Genomic DNA, 17,085 nt, shown 5'->3' with positions numbered 1-17,085 from the left:
TCTAATGCAGATATAACAAGTCGTTTCTCAGTTTCACTGTATCTGCAAAGCCTTCTATAATTCAACATCAAATATTTATTATTACATTTATTAAACTTTTAATAATTTAGCATCTCCTGCATGTAAGAGAGAAGCTTAGCTAACTGGTTCCCCTTTATCCAACCTGGGTCACTTCAATATTTATATTCCAAAGTCTCCATTTGAGTTTCATTTAGCAGAGGCTGCGCCGCGGGCCGTCCACCCCAGCTGACAGTCGATGTCTGCTACAGCCTCCCCAGTGGCAAAGACTAACAGAAATCCGGTGCCGGATGGTGTTTGAGGAGATTTACCGAGGCTGGGCAGAAACACATCCTAATAGACTTCACTTTTATTATGATTGCTAAACTAAAATGGGGGAAAATATACGACTCTGGGCTCACTGGCTGAGTGACAGCCAGCGAGGCTGGGAAGAGATGCGGGTAGAGCGCAGATCCATTTGTTGCGGAGTGCAAAGCTCTTTATGTTAATGCTTCTCAGAGGAGCTTCACATGCCTAAAGACGGGTAGGGAGGTGGTGGTACAGGGCAAATTCCAACATCCAAATCCCATCTGTGAGTGCTAAACAGATGCCCTATTGCCCCCAAAGTCTCCCCTGACCCCGTTTCATATTTCACCTTCCACTTGAATGGAACAGACTTCCACACGCACTCAGTGGATTCAGTGGTCAGCAAAGATGAGGACAGACGGTCCAATGCATGGATCCCTCAGTCTCACAGAGAACCCCCTGCACCAGCAGCCTGGGGGTGCACAAGCCTGATGCGGACCCAAAATCCACGCTTCTGGCAGTTGCCCTGAGTGTGTCTGTGCTGTCGTGTCCAGCTCTTTGTGACTCATGGCTCCTCTGTCCATGAGATTTCCCAGGCAAGAATACTGGAGTGGCTTGCCACTTCCTCCTCCAGGGGATATTAGCCAACATTTACTGAGCACTCACCCTACAACTTGAGTTCAAATTCTGATTCTGCCACACACTGCCTGTAACCTGTTGGGTAAATGATTTAAACTTCTGGTGCCTCAGTTTCCTCCTCTATGCATGGTATAGAGTCATTGAGTCATTGTGGAGAAATCAGAACGAACCCACCTAAAGTTTAGACAGGGCCTGATCCAAAATAAACGCTTAATACATGTGAGCCATGATTATTTATGACTGTGGTGCTAAGAGTTTAAGTGTGTTATCTTATTCAACCAGCAAAAACATCCAAAGATACAATAGCAATTATCATTCCCATTTGCATTTAGGAAACCGAGGCTCACAAAGCTTAAATACATTGCCCGAGGTCAGCTGCCAAGTGGTGGAGAAGGAATCAGAACTCAGGGAGTTTGATTCCAGAGCCTTCACTATTCTCTCTGCCCAAATCTCCCTTCTTCTGTGTTTCAAGCAGGTAAGTGAGCTGCCTACTGAAGTTCTCATGCCCTTTGGGAAAAGAATGTCTACGTGAGTAACTGGTGTGAAGGGAAAAGCATCTGGGTCCTGAGACTGTCTAATAAGGGCTGCAGAAGCCCACCCGTGTTTCAGCATCTCCCTGGGGAGGGAAGTATGCTTCTTGGTTCCTTATCATGCAAACACACACACACACACACACACACACACACACAGAGGCACTCATTTACAAAATCTGTTGAAGTTGTAGCGAAGTTAAAGGCAAGAAATGTGAATTCTACTTCTTGATTATGTTTATCCATTATTAATCATAGTACATACACGAGGAGACTGAGGCACAGAGAAGTTATACAACTTGTCCACAGTCACACAGCCAGTAAGTGGCAGAACCAGCATTTGAGTCTGAAGACTCTGAGTCAAGACTCCATGCTCCTCCTCTCTAGAGGGCATCTGGGGTACCAAACCACTCAAAGCCCGCATCAAGACTCTGCTCACCTGAGGCTCAGCAGCCCTGGGCCTTCCTGTCCAGGTGTCACAGGGTAAGACACCACCTGCCCTGGGGGAGCCTCAATGCTGCCTACCCCCCACCCCCTGCTGCCCTGCTGCTCTGACCCCTCACCTCTGCTGCTGAGGCCTTCGGTGATCAAAAGGAAAGCAGGGGCCCTTCTGAGTCTGCTTCCAGGCCACAAACTACATTTTCGTCACCTTAACCCAACTAGGTCAGATGATTACTTCCTTATTTGTACTAAAATGCTGTCCGGAACTTCCCGCCCATAGAATACCAGCTACACATTAGGGTGTTGTACTAGTTACTCTATGTACATGACCTTGATTCTAACAACAACCCTCTGAAGGAAACACAGCAGTCTCTACCTTCTAGATTCGGAAATGAAAGTTGGAAGAGGTGAATTGACTTGGCCCAGGGAGTTCAGGGAGCAATTGCGGTGTCAAGATTCATATCCAAATCTGCAGGAGTCCAAGAAACACTCACTTTCCCACACCTGCTTCTCTTTCTGGTCCTTACATTTCCAGAGCCTACCACAGTAGGCTACCACTAGTGTCTACCACACAAGGAAGAAGCTAGAGTGCTTTTGATGAGGATTTCACCCTAGAATGGATGGCCCAAGTTTCTAGAACACACTGTACCTGACCAGGTGTACTGTCTGGGCAAAAGGCAGACTCTGATGTCTGTACCAACCACACAGGAGCACCTGCTGGGACCCTGAATGGTGAATACACTCTCCTTTACCATAAAGGAGGCTAAGCACTGAAAAACTGATGCTTTCAAATTGTGGTGCTGGAGAAGATTCTTGAGAGTCGCTTGGACGGCAAGGAGATCAATCCAGTCAACCCTAAAGGAAATCAACCCTGAATACTCACTGGAAGGACTGATGCTGAAGCCAAAGCCCCAATACTTTGGCCACCTGATGCTGGGAAAGAGTGAAGACAAGAGGAGAAGGGGGCTAAGAGGATGAGATAGTTGGATAGCATCACCAACTCAAAGGACATGAGTTTGAGTGAACTCCAGGAGATAGTGAAGGGCAGGGAATCTGGTGTGCTGCAGTTCATGGGGTCACAAAGAGTCGGACGTGACTTAGCAACTGAACAACAGCAAGTGCCCCCAGAATCTCTGCTGACTGTCTCAGCCAGGCATCCAGAGCTGAGGAAAGATGAGGAGAGGGAGAAGGCAGTTTGAGGTTCCATGCCATCTCTTCTCACTGCAACCTCTGCCACGTGCCCCTGGGCATTACCTGCCAGACACACTGACCTGGAGCCTGGAAGCTCCCACATCAGGCATGTCACTCCAAGACCCCATGTCTTGTCTACACATCTGCGGGTTTTGCCTTTTTCATTGTTGTTGTTCAGCATCCATTCGCTGCATGCCCTGATTCCCCTCATCCTACCTGCAATCTCAATCCATGTGGTAAAGGTCCCCCATCTTTGCTGGCTTGAGAGTGGGTCAGTGACCCAGGTGTGGCTAATTTTCGTCATTTATTTGAGATATTGGTGTTAGTGTTAGTTGCTTAGTCACATCTGACTCTTTGTGACTACATAGACTGCAGCCTGACAGGCTCCTCTGTCTATGGAATTCTCCAGGAAATAATACTGGAGTGGGGTGCCATTCCCTTCTCCAGGGGATATTCCCAACCCAGGGATTGAACCTGGGTCTCCTGTATTGCAACCAGATTCTCTACCATCTAAGCCACCTGCTGCTGCTGCTGCTGCTAAGTCGCTGCAGTCGTGTCCGACTCTGTGCAACCCCATAGATGGAAGCCCACCAGGCTCCCCCATCCCTGGGATTCTCCAGGCAAGAACACTGGAGTGGGTTGCCATTTCCTTCTCCAATGTATGACAGTGAAAAGTGAAAGTGAAGTCGCTCAGTCATGTCCAACTCTTAGTGACCCCATGGACTGCGGCCTACCAGCTGCCCCATCCATGGGATTTTCCAGGCAAGAGTACTGGAGTGGGTTGCCATTGCCTTCTCTAGATCTAAGCCATCAAGGAAGCTTAAATATCGTCAAATACAACAAACAGAGGCATCATAGCCAAGAGGCGAGCAGCATGGAGTCATAATTCAGATCTTCAGGACTCAAATCCTGGTTCTGCCACTTCTTGGCTGTGTGACTATGGGCAAGTTACATAACCTCTCTGTGCCTCAGTTTCCTCAACCAGTTAATAAGGGTAAAGATGAAATGAGCTCATTTCAGCAAATACTTGGGAAGTGCCACACAAGGAGGAGCTCTCACTGCTGTCACTCAGTACCAGGACTTTTGCTTAAATCATAAGGAAACAGGGCATCTCTTTGCCCTGGCAATGCCTGGCTGAGGCTGCGAGCCTGGAGTTGTTGGTGAGAGTGTGCCCAACAATGACATTAACACAGAGGAAGACAGAGGTGAGGGATGGGAGAGAGACAGAAACGCTGAGGCCCAGCAACTTTATAGAGCCTATAAATCCTGCTGGACTCAAAGCTGTTGCCACCCTGGAATTTTCAAGTTTTTCCATCCTTTGTTTTTTATGGAAGCCAGATGAGCCTTAGCTTGTTTTGCTGCCAGGATACGAATGTCAGCGGACACTAGAACCACCTGAGGAGTAGTTAAACCAGATTACTGCTTAAACAAGATTACAGGGCCCGCCTCCGAAACATCTGATTCAGGTCTTGACTGATGTTTGCATTTCCTACGGCTGCTGGAACAAATCGTCACACATCGGGATGGCTTAAAACTATCAGAACTCCGAAATCAGTATCACTAGGTATCCCGAAATCAGTACCACTAGGTATTCTTGCCTGGAAAATCCCGTGGACAGAGGAGCCTGATGGGCTGCTGTCCATAGGGTCGCACAGAGTTGGACACGACTGAAGCGACTTAGCATGCCATGCATTGGAAAAGGAAATGGCAACCCACTCCAGTATTCTTGCCCGGAGAATCCCAGGGACAGAGGAGCCTGGTGGGCTGCTGTCTATGGGGTCACACAGAGTTGGACACAAATGAAGCAGCAGCACCAGGCCAAAGCCAAGGTGTTAGCAAGGTTGCCCCACCCCTCCCACCTCTGCCTGCCCCCGTGAGGTCCTGGAGGAGAAGATGCCCCGTGCCTCTCCCAGCTCCTGGCGGCTCCCGGCACCCCCTTCTGTGGTTGTCTCACTCTAGTCTCAGATTCCCTCTCCACATTGCCATCTCCTCTGGGTGTATTACATGCCCTTCTACTTCCCTCCTATGAGGGCACCTGTAATGGTATTTGAGGCCCATCCAGATAATCCAGGATAATCAACTTTCTTTAAGATTCTTAACTAAATCCCATCTGCAAAGACCATTTCTTTTCCCAAATAAGGGAACATTTACGGGTTCTAGGGATTAGAAACTGACCCCGTCGGGGGTCACTGCCAGTGTACCACAGTTGGAGTCAAAGAACCTGCTTTCTAACAAGGTTGCAGGTGATGCTGAGAATACACACTTTGAGAACCAGAGGCCCGACGACATCCTGCTGAGACTTGGCAGTTTGGCTCAGAGGCCCTCTCCTCCATGAAGCGGGTCCTTCAACTCCCAGGTGAGTTAAACCACCTGCTTCCTTGGGTCCTTTCTCTGCCCTGAACTTTCCCTCTAACTTCAACAGTCACAAAGTAGAACATGTTTCGTTTGCAATTGTGTCTCATTTAACACACCAAGATCTCTGTCTTAACATTTCTCTATCTTCGATACTTAGCCTGGCATATGGTAAGTGAAAGTGAAGGTGTAAGTCACTCAGTCGTGCCTGACTTTATAACTCCATGGACTGCAGGCTGTCAGGATCCTCTGTCCATGGGATTCTCCAGGCAAGAATACTAGAGTGGGTAGCCACTCCCTTCTCCAGGGCATCTTCCCGACCCAGGGATCGAACCCAGGTCTCCTGCATTACAGGTGGATTCTTTATTGTCTGAGCCACCAGGGAAGCCCAGAAACATCTAGCCAGTCTCCCTGCAGGGAGTCAAGCCCCGGCCTCCCACATGACAGGCAAGGACACTCACCACTATACTAATGAGGAGGCACAAGGTAGGTGTTAAATAAATCTTTAGTGCTTGAAAAAAATTTTTTTTTAGTGCTTGGAATTGAGAGGTCAAAAGAACAAGGAACTCTTCTAAATTCTATCGAGAACCAATTCAGTGTGAAAATTGTCACCAAGTGAGCCATGCTGGCTTGCATTCTGATGTCCCATTATTCTTTCAGTGTTGTACGGGAATTAACAGTATTTCACCATTTCATTTTCATTGACTTGAGATCATAGAAAAATCGCTGAGGGGCTCCAAAAGCTGGGCTTTGTGGATGATTATTATTCCAACCATAATAGCAACTCTTGCGTCTCTCTTCTAAGAAGAATCAGCTCTCGGTGAAACTATGAAGAAGGCCCACTGTGTAGCAATAAGTGCTGTTTGCCATGCTTCTCTCCCCAAGAGTATCTTTTATTTCATCTCTCAAGTCAAGTTTCTTTTTCAGCGCTCCTCGCTGCACCATGCAGTCCCTGAAAGCCTAGGTGGGCCTTATTCATCACTGTATTCCTATGGCACCTGGCACAGTGCCTGGCACACAGGAGGGGCCCAGATGAGGTTTTCAGAATTGAAAGGAATCTGCACGCAATTTAACTCGAGTTCGCTTCTCCACCTTTGTAGCTGACATCATTAGTGTTTCGAATGCTAAAGCTCTCATTCCCAGCAACTTCCTGCTGGAACAGGCCCGAGAATGGGCGCTGTCCAGGGGAGAGTTCTTTTCTTTGGCCCTTCAACCCTTCAGACTTGAAAGCCATCCCTCCCACCTTAAATTCAACACAGCCGAATCTGTGCACAATTCAAGGTTAATTGCCAATGTTTCTCTCCTGCACATCCTTTTCTGATTCCTTTGGTCAGGAATTTTTCCTTCGTTTCCAATCCCAAGGCACTCTGTACACCGCTTCAATTATTCTGCAAATACCCCATATCCATAAAGCCACGGGACCTACTATACTAAACAAGATTTTATATATTCATTTAAATCTTCCTCAAGCCCCATGACCAAGGGGTTAAGGCAAATTCTCAATACCAAGACCTTATTGATTTTAAGATGCACCATAGATTAGATGAAGCCTTTCAGCAAAAGAAAGAGAAAGAATTAAAGAGAGAATAGGAATGCACTATACTATGCCACAATAACAACAACATAATAACAACAAATGCTTCTAGAGAGTTCGGAGAAGGCAATGGCACCCCACTCCAGTACTCTTGCCTGGAAAATCCCATGGGCAGAGGAGCCTGGTAGGCTACAGTCCATGGGGTTGCTAAGAGTTGGACATGACTGAGCCACTTCACTTTCATTTTTCACCTTCACGCATTGGAGAAGGAAATGGCAACCCACTTCAGTGTTCTTGCCTGGAGAATCCCAGGGATGGGGGAGCCTGGTGGGCTTCCATCTATGGGGTCGCACAGAGTTGGACACAACTGAAGCAACTTAGCAGCAGCAGCAGCTAAAGAGTTCACCATGTGCCAAACTCAGTGCTTTACAGGGATGGTGACTGCAGCCATGAAATTAAAAGATGCTTGCTCCTTGGAAGGAAAGCGATGGCAACCTTAGTGTATTAAAAAGCAGAGACATCACTTTGCCGACAAAGGTCCATATAATCAAAGCCATGGCTTTCCCAGTAGTCATGTATGGATGTGAGAGTTGGACCATAAAGAAGGTTGAGTGCCGAAGAATTGATGCTTTCAACTGTGGTGTTGGAGAATACTCTTGAGAGTCCCTTGGACAGCAAGCAGATCAAACCAGCCAGTCCTAAAGGAAATAACCCTGAATGTTCTTTGGAAGGAATGTTCTTCAACCCTGATGTTGAAGGTGAGACTCCAATACTCTGGCCATCTGATGCAAAGAGCTGACTCACTGGAAAAGACCCTGATGATGAGAAAGATTGAGGGCAGGAGAAAAAAGGGATGACAGAGGATGAGATGGTTGGATGGCATCACTGACTCAATGAACATGAGTTTGAGCAAACTCTGGGAGATGGTGAAGGACAGAGAAGCCTGGCCTGCTGCTGTCCATGGCGTCGCAAAGAGACAGACACAACTGAGCAACTGAACAACAACATGCCTTTTAATTCTCACCACTCTCTTATCCAGCACAGATAGTCTTCTGTCTGTGTTATCCACGGGGCCACCAGAGCTTCGGATAAGCTCTACAGTCTCTGCTTTTTGAAGAATGAACTACCTTACATAACAGACTGCATCTTTAATCAAAATATGCCATACATAGAGAAAAATGTGCAAATTATATCGACACAAATAGATGAATTTTTACAGAATGAAAACACCCGTACAACCACCACCCAGATCAAGAGATCAAATATTGCCAGCATACTTCCTTTAAATCGCTATGCCCTCCATCACCCCATGGTAATCGCTACTTTATTTCTAATATCATAGTTTAGCCTTTACTGTTTTTGATCCTTATTTAACCATAATATTCATTTGTGTCTGGCTTCCATAATTCAGCCTTATATTTGAGAAATTCATCAGTGGTGATGTGTGTAAGGGTTGTATTCATTAACATTCAGCATCAATAACATTCCATTGTTTTGTTTCATTTATCTGTTTTTGCTGTTGTTGTTATTGACAGGCATCTGCATTTTCCCCCTAGTTTTCTGGCAGTACAAATGAATACTGTTGTTACTATTCTTGAACATATTATTTGTGGTTTTCCCAGTTGATGCTAGTGGTAAAGAACCAGTCTGCCAATGCAGGAGACCTAGGAGATGTGGGTTTGATCCCTGGGTTGGGACGTTCCCCCAGAAGAGGGCACGGCAACCCACTCCAGTATTCTTGCCTGGAGAATCCCATGGACAGAGGAGCCTGGCAAACTGCAGTCCACAGGGTTGCAAAGAGTAGGACATGACTGAAGCAACTTAGCATGCACGCACAGACATGCACATCTATAGGACAGGGGCTTCCCAGGTGGCGCTGGTGGTAAAGAACCAGCCTGCCAATGCAGGAGACATAAAGGACATGGGTTCTAGGCCTGGATTGGGAAGATCCCTGGGAGGAGGGCATGGCAACCCACTCCAGTATTCTTGCCTGGGGAATCCCATGGACAGAGGAGCCTGGAGGGCTACAGTCCATAGGATCGCAGAGTCCGACAGAACTGAAGCATTATAGTGCATGCACACACATACATGCGCGCACACACACACATCTATAGGACAAGTAGATGCTCAACTTTAATAGATACAGCCCTGCAGATTTACACAGTGGTCACACTAACTTACATTCCCACTATAAAGGTATGGGAGTTCTAGCTTTTCTATATCCTTACCAACATTTGTCATCATCATTTTTTTTAAAATTTAGACACGCAGGTGAGTTGAGCCTGTACTTTTTGAGTCTAACTTGCTCTGTCTCTCCTAATGTGAGATTCCATAAATTCATATCTGTCCATAAATTCATATCTGCCCATAAATTCCATAAATTCATATAAATTCAACACTGTCATGGATTTAAAACCAAAACAAAAAAATCAAATAAGAAAGCAGCTTTAAATTTTCCCTCCCAATCCTATCCAAATGCTTATCTTTTCCTTCCTCACTCTGCTTTTTTTCCTTTAATCTCACAGTTGTGATTCTGTGGCATATTATTGGCTATCTATAATTATGATCTGTTATTTATTAATTTCTAACATAGCATATGACTGAAACTTATTAATTCTTTAAACGCCTATGATATGCTTGCTTGGGCAATGTCATGTCAAACAAGGTTTATTAGTGAAGCTTGGAAAACTCAACCTACAGAGCACAGATTCTTTTGAATGGTGATGATTACAATCTTTCATCCACCCTTGCAATGAAACTGATGGCACGTGAGAAGAAAGATGAAGGTAAGACTTAAAAGGCTGTCTGCAACTGCAAGCCCAGACAAAGACATGCGGGCACCCCAAACAAGATAAAAATTTAGTGACCTAATCAAACCAACATTCTTCAAATATTTGAAGTATATTTTGAACATTCTTCAAAGGGTTGAGAAGGAGGACCCCAAATTGCAAAACAGTATCCTTTCTCCCATCCTGAGCAATTCTGATCTGGTCCTAACTTGATGAAGGCACACCCTCCGTGTAACCAGGCACAGCTTTCTTAGCAGTTCAGAAACATCTAATTGTTATCGGTTCATGACCTTTGAAGGTCTTACCCCCTTCAACTTACTACAGTATTCCTTTCAATTACATATAAAATTTTCCCTGAAATAAATTCTAGTCTATACTTTTCTCAATTTTGTTTTAGTATTTCCAAAGATGTTTTAAAGTCCTTGGAAGCTGATATTCTGGTCCTCTCCATGTCTGGCTTGCTGTTGAATGTAATAATTCAAATTGAAGGAGAAAAGCCAACTGAATTATCCTGCAGACCGTGGTCACTCTCAGCAGTATGACATAGCATGCAAACTTCCTGACTCAGCCTTCCCCATCGTGACCAGTTTCTACTTGAACTCTACTGTCAGAAGAATTGAATGCATCTAAAATTGATAAGCCTGTACTTTTGGAAGTATATTATGTACCAGTATTTACACATATTATTTAATCATTACAACAATTCTTAGGCAGTATTTCAATGACATCAAACCAGTTGATCCTAAAGGATATCAACCCTGAATATTCACTGGAAGGACTTATGCTGAAGCTGAAGCTCCAGTACTTTGGCCACCTGATGTGAAGAGCTGACTCACTGGAAAAGACTCTGATGCTGGGAAAGACTGAGGGCAGAAGGAGAAGGGGACAACAGAGGATAAGATGGTTAGATGGCATCATGGACTCAATGGACATGAGTTTGAGCAAACTTGGGCAGATAGTGAAGTACAGGAAAGCCTGGCGTCCTGCAATCCACGGGCTCATAGAGTTGGATACGACTGCACAACAACAACAATTTCAATGAAATAGTTAAGAACATGGGTTCAGGAGGTGGGGAGATGGCAGGCTGAAGTTTGGCTCCACCACTTCCTAGTGAAGGTATCACCTGTATACCTCAGACTTTCTTCTTTTTAATTTGTAAAATAAAAATAATAATAGCATTATTTTGGGGGTTGATGTAAGACTATAATGAGATAATGCTAGTAAAGTGTTTAGGAATGATCAGTGGAGATGAGTTATTATTATTACTCCATATTGTGAGGATATTACTATCTTCATTTTGCAAAGAGATGGAAAGTTAGCAAGTTGAACTTGACCAGGGTCATATAGCTCATCCATGGTAGAGAAGGGATTCCAAGTCAGACTTGGTCAACTCCAGAATGAGTGTTGAACCATCAGCCAGTCTGACATCTATAGCTTCAGTGAAACTACAAATTCAATGTCAACAGTACAGAACTCTGAGGAAGTCTGGTAGAGACCTTTCAGTTGATTTGAGACAAGGTCACAAGGCCTCTTCAAGAAGAATCCTTCAACCAGATGCTCTTTTCTCCATTTCTGAAATATGTAATACTGAGTAACCTTAGCACTGAAGGCTTACTGAAGGCTTACTGATGCTTTACTGAAGTTACACTGACCTCAGCTCCAACAAAAACAGAAGCCATGATAATTTGCCATGAATCAATTTGTATGCACATGAAACCATCTTAGTTTTTAGTAGTTATCACTTCATTTTCTAAATATTATCCGTTTAATTTTCTTTTAAAAATTACTTCTTTGGAGAAACACCAATAAAAAATCACGTTGTGTCCATCCCTTCATGAAAGGCTGAGAAGGTGAGTCTCCCTATCAAGATGCCACAGACATCGATAGCATCTTAAGTGAAAAGGCAGCTGTGCAGTGGTAGAATAACAAGCACTGGAAGTACGGGGCCGTGCCTCCACATTCCAGTTCAGGAGCTCATAAGCTGAGTACAAACCAGTTCCAAAAGCAAAAGCTGAGTCCATTTTTTGCAACATTCAAATGCTAGAATTCTTCAACTAATCAAATCAGGAGGGGGAGGGGATAAAAACCTACACTAGAATGCTCCAGAATAGTGCTAGATTCAGATCTAAGATCACCTGTTTAATTAAATCAATAAACATTTAGTAGATGTCCAATATGGACTGGGAACTGGGAATTAAAAAGCGAAGTAAGTTATTTTCTTTGACCTTGAGGGATTCACTACATAATAGCACAGAATGATATGTAAGCAACTAATTAGAACACAGTAGAGTAAGTCTATAATGAAATTAACTACAAGGTGCAAAATGTGGAAAGAAAGATGTAGTCGCCATCGTTTCATGAGTAAAGAGCAAATTCTTTTGACCTGGACATTTCTCTCCTATTGATTAGCCCAGAGTCTGTTTCTAGTATCAGAGTCAAAAGAGAAAGCACTTCATCTTCCAATATTTTACCTTCACGACTTTTCAATATACTATTAAGTAATGGTCTTTTATAAGAGAAGACCATTAAAGATCCCAGAATGAGCTAGATAATGTGTTAACCTCTTTCATGTTTTATATAAGCCCCAAAGGAAAGTAATAATGTTGAAATACAGAGGCACTGAGGCCCACCATGGAGGTCAATTTCAGGAGTGTGGAGCATGGCACACTGGATATGTTTCTTATATACCAACTAGGCAGCTGCCTGCTTTAACATCATGAAGAGCACTTTTCCACAGGAGTTCTGAGATCCTGAAAGGGAGGGCCTCCCAGGGCTCTAAGAAGCCCGTGGTTTGGGTGTTGGAGATGACTTCCCTACCTGACATCTGCGGGGTCTTCTGTGACGAGCACGTCAGTCTTGCAGCTGGCCAATGGGTTGATGGACAGCTCCACGGGGGGGACCACGAAGCTTTTGCTGACAGGAAGCCAGAGTCCTTGGCCCAAGCTGAAAGTAGACCTGCAATGTAAGAGTTTCCATTGGGGGACTCCCTGGGAAGCAGAGAAAAAAAAACAGGAAAAAGGGGCCCCTCCTCCCATTCGTTCTAGAACCTTCTCTAACTTGCAGACCCAACTGAGTCGCCTGCATGCTTCAAGGCTTGATGTTGGCCAACTTCGCCCAGACATGGATGGTCATTTTCTCCCTCTGTTAATCATTTAGCCCATGCATGACTCTATATTGCTAGTCCTGTTTTCCTGAGTTTAGGTCCTGATTCCTAATTAGCAGTGGGCTTTGTGAAGACAGGGACTATTTCAGCTCTGCTTTCCCAAGCAGGCCTGATAGCGAGCAGAAGGACCTAAAGTGACTGCTGGCAGGGGCAGCCTGCACAAAGGTGAAGAGTATGCACTCTGAATCAATTTCAACCAAAATCCGATTCCCAGTTCTGCCCCTTAATTTGCTGTATGTCTTCATCAGTTTAAGTACGAAGTTTTCACACAAGATTTCATGGTAGTGGCAGGAAGAGATTCTATGGCTAGAGAATATTTTTAAACCACTGGACTAGATAATCAGTAATGTCTCCTCCAGTTCAAATATCTGAATCTATTAAGTCTAGATGCCAGACAAATGGAAATCAGATTCCCATAGCAACCTGGACCATTGCATCCCAGAAATGCACAGGTTCAATTAACTAAGGATGTATAACTATACCTCCCCATCAGACCGTTCCCCAACAGAACTGTCAACTCACCTGAGGATCTTTTCAGGGGCTTGCTCCCCGGTCACCAGATCATAGCCCCTCTCCAGTGTCGTGTATGGCCAGGGACTGTGGGAAAAAATTGAGAAAGGGAAAGAAAAAGAGAGAAGAGATGGTATTAGTCAGAAGCAGATGCAATTCCTATGTGGACACTGCTGAAGAACTGCTACAAATTATCGACTTTTGCAGAGGTAATGTTTGGATAAGTCTATATACATTATACCGGTCTCCATTTCACAGAAGCACTCAGCATTTCAAAGTCCTCCTGGTCCCTTTTGGAGTTAACACATAAAATATGTGATTCTTCTTCACTAGTCCACTCAAGAGAGTGTCCTTTGATTACTTATGGTTTGGGAGGGTGAGCGACAATTAGCATTTGTTCTCTAGAAGGTCTGTCATCAGTCATGTACTGATGGGACTCAGTGGGAAATAGGATTCACTTCCCCAGGAACACAACCATTGCAAAGGAAGTGGCGTCCATGGGGAGCAGTGGAGGGCCCCCACTGTCCCTGCCTCACCTGGTGTTCTTTGCTACTCACCCTTCACTCTGCCCCCAGTCACTGCGAACACACAGGTGTCTGTGAGCCGGGTCAGGGGCATAGCCTTCGTGGCAGCTGCACTCTCCTGTAAGCCAAAAGAGGAAAGGATCTTGTGAAATACTGCCTGCCCCAAACAGTCTTCTCTCCTGGTGTCCTTGTTTTCTTGGAATGTAAAGTGAGCTGCCTTGTTTTAGCAAAGGCCATGGAAAGAGAACGTTCTAGCCCATCTGCCACTGTGGTTAACAGAGTTCATTCATTGTTCATTCACTCACTTATTCACTCGGCAAGCCCTGGCCACCCTCCCCGCCGAGCTCTCTGCTCAGCACTGGGGATGCAGAGGTCAAAGGTGCAAGCCAGGTGCTGAAGGAGCTCCTGACTAAATGAGACAGAGAGTGAGCTCGTGGCTACACACGGACGCCCTGTTTTCGGATATTTAAATTATGATAAAGTACTCTTGTGCTAAAAGTGTAGTCAGAAAATTGAATTCTCTCCACCTGAATGAACAATTCACGTTCATTTATAAGCCCCAAATCAAATGCCACCTCTTCCAAGTATAATACTTCTGATTTCCTCTTGAGGAAAAATTGTTTCCATCTACCATCTCCAGATTTTATTTTGTTTTGTTGGTGGTCTTATTGGTTTTACTTGCCTCTTTCCCCTCCCCTCATTTTCCCTCTTGTCCCTTCCCTTCCATCTACCAAGCCATCCATCCATCCATGTATCCATGTGTTATCCTTTTCTGGCCATGCCTTATATGGGCTGGACACAGCCTTGCTAGCATCCGCTGCTGCCTTAAGTATAGTTTCTCATTGGCCAGGTTCATTCTGGGCGCACATGTCCTGTTTCCTGATGTATCTTCAGAGTTCATTTCTGGAAGAGTCCTGCCTTCCTGCTACTATTGGGCTTGCTTCACTGCTCACTCCTTCAGGTCGGGAAAAAATGTTTTGATTCAATTAGCTGTTAGACTTTCCTAAGATGTAGTTGTAGAATGTTCCCAGATGCTTTACCAAAAATAGATTCTATTAAAAAAAAAAAAGTTTGTGAAATACTGTGCCATTCCTTAGAGCCAGTCAAGTATGACTGCGATTCTTCAGTCCTACAGTCATTCTGGTTGGCTTGACCCAAGTATTTTCAAATCACGTTTCATTGAAACATCTAGCTTAATGTCGGAGATTCAGACTTTGAAACTTTCAGATTTTAATGTTCCTTAAGACACTTCATTTTGAAATCTCCTTAATAATAAAAACAATGAAGGCTAAACACTCAGATATTACACGCTAGAACTGAGGACACTGGAGAGCTCTGTCTCATTAAGTCTGGTGGCCAGATAAATGGATTTTATGCAGTCCTCATTAAAAAAAAATTCTCCTATCATCTTTGTTTCATCGAATAGGATCCTGAGACTGAGAGATGAGGTGCTAACAAGCTCATGCTTTTTACAGCTTCAAGTCTTACGAATCAGTTTTCTCAACCTTGTGCAATCAAAACAAAGCACAGCAGTGAACTCGAGGCCAGGCTAACACAGGTTCTAAAACTATCGCCCATTAACGCCTTTTAAAAAATGTTTGTATTCATCAAATAGCCTTATTGTCTCCCCTGATTCATTATCAGTGTGAGGCATTTGACCTTATGCAAAGGATTCTGAGTGTTAACACTTTCGTTCATTTTATATAGTTCAATGCTGCTTAATCTTTGTATACTCAGCATCAGCAAGTATCTGGCAAACAGCCTGGGCTTAATAAATGTTGGTTAAACTAAAAGGGTAGTAAGATATAATGTGGAGAAAAGAATAGATCAGAGGGAATGTTCAAAATATTTAGAACAAGACTGTTGAAAGACAAAGAGAGAAAGAGAAGCAGAGAGAGAGAGAGAGAAGAGAGGAGAAGAGAGAGATAGAGAAATCGATGTACCCCTCCTGTCCTCTGGATACCTAGTAAATAAGAGGGGGCTGCTTGCAGGCAGGGACGCTCTCTGTAATTCTCCCCTCCAATAACATCCCCAAGGGTCTTCCACTAAATGCCAGTGCTGCAAATACATGCAACCTAATGGATTGACTGTTGCCAGAGGTTAGGAAAACGGAGGGAAAGAGCAGAGATCCTTGAGATTTGGATCAGAATAATCAACCCGAGGGGGAGGAGGAGGAGTCACTAATGATGTGTTAAAATGCAACAGTCCCTTCATGAAATATTCACCACTTTAAGCACGTCTAATATTAAAGATTAAAAGTCCTGGGATTTGTCCTCGAGACTCCCAGGCCTGATTTATGATCTGCCACAAGCCACAGGCTTCATGATTCATAACAGGAGAGGTAAAGTGGTTACCTCTGGCACAGGGACGGGAAGTTGGGCAGGGGTGAGCCAGGAGCTGGTGGGGCAGAGGGCTCTTCTCCATGGAAGGGTTGAGGTTCCTGTCTCTCCTATCAGTGACTCGGGACAGGGCGCAGGTCATTTTTCCTCCCCTTCTCTCGCTTTGGGAATATTAGTGAGAACGAGAAATCTATACAGAAAAAAAGGGCACTGCCATATTTTTCTCTTTCTTTCGTGTATGCTTACTAGGCAACTTTCCCCTGCCTTGGAATGGATCATTAATTACTACGGCTCGTTATACAACAAATGTGTATTTTGCAAATGAGAAGTATCCACCCCGGAGGCTGCCTGGAGAACAGGAAGTGGGGGAGGGGGAAAGCAGGAGCGCTGGCCCGGGTGCCAATCCTCACTCTCTCCCCGCAGATGTATGGTCTTGGGAAGAGGTCGCTTCACCATCTGGGTCTCAGTTGTCCCAACCATACAGTGAGAATGCCAGTTCAGCCAATCACTCAGAGCTGATGCAAGAAGCAGCTGAAGGAGGGAAGTGCACCACCGATGGCTCAGGCAGGCAGTGAGTAGCTGCTCATAAACTTCCTCCTCTTTCCCTTCCAAGATGGCAACTGGCTTCTGACATATGCTTGCACATTAGCTGTAGGGATACTGGATAGGTACCCTCCTCCATGCTGGGACTTAGTTTCCTCATCTGCAAAATGGAAGCTTGGAATAGATGTTCATCAATTCCGGGCACCAGGGAGAACCAGTCATTTACA

General features: G+C 44.8%; 1 protein-coding gene across 1 annotated transcript in view; it reads right to left on the bottom strand.

Annotated features, from left to right (window-relative positions):
• The window catches only part of LOC104985123 (astrotactin-2), a 553,919-nt gene extending 541,257 nt beyond the window's left edge, over nt 1-12,662 (bottom strand). The window contains exon 1 of the mRNA XM_010835130.1: nt 12,597-12,662. The gene's annotated coding sequence lies outside the window, so the exon portion shown is untranslated. The remainder of the gene's footprint in view (nt 1-12,596) is intronic.
• Nucleotides 12,663-17,085: the final 4,423 nt, after the last annotated feature.

The sequence above is a fragment of the Bison bison genome, unplaced genomic scaffold, assembly GCF_000754665.1.
Source record: "Bison bison bison isolate TAMUID 2011002044 unplaced genomic scaffold, Bison_UMD1.0 scf7180017864039, whole genome shotgun sequence".
NCBI lineage: Eukaryota > Metazoa > Chordata > Mammalia > Artiodactyla > Bovidae > Bison > Bison bison.
This window is presented reverse-complemented; position numbering and strand designations above follow the sequence as displayed.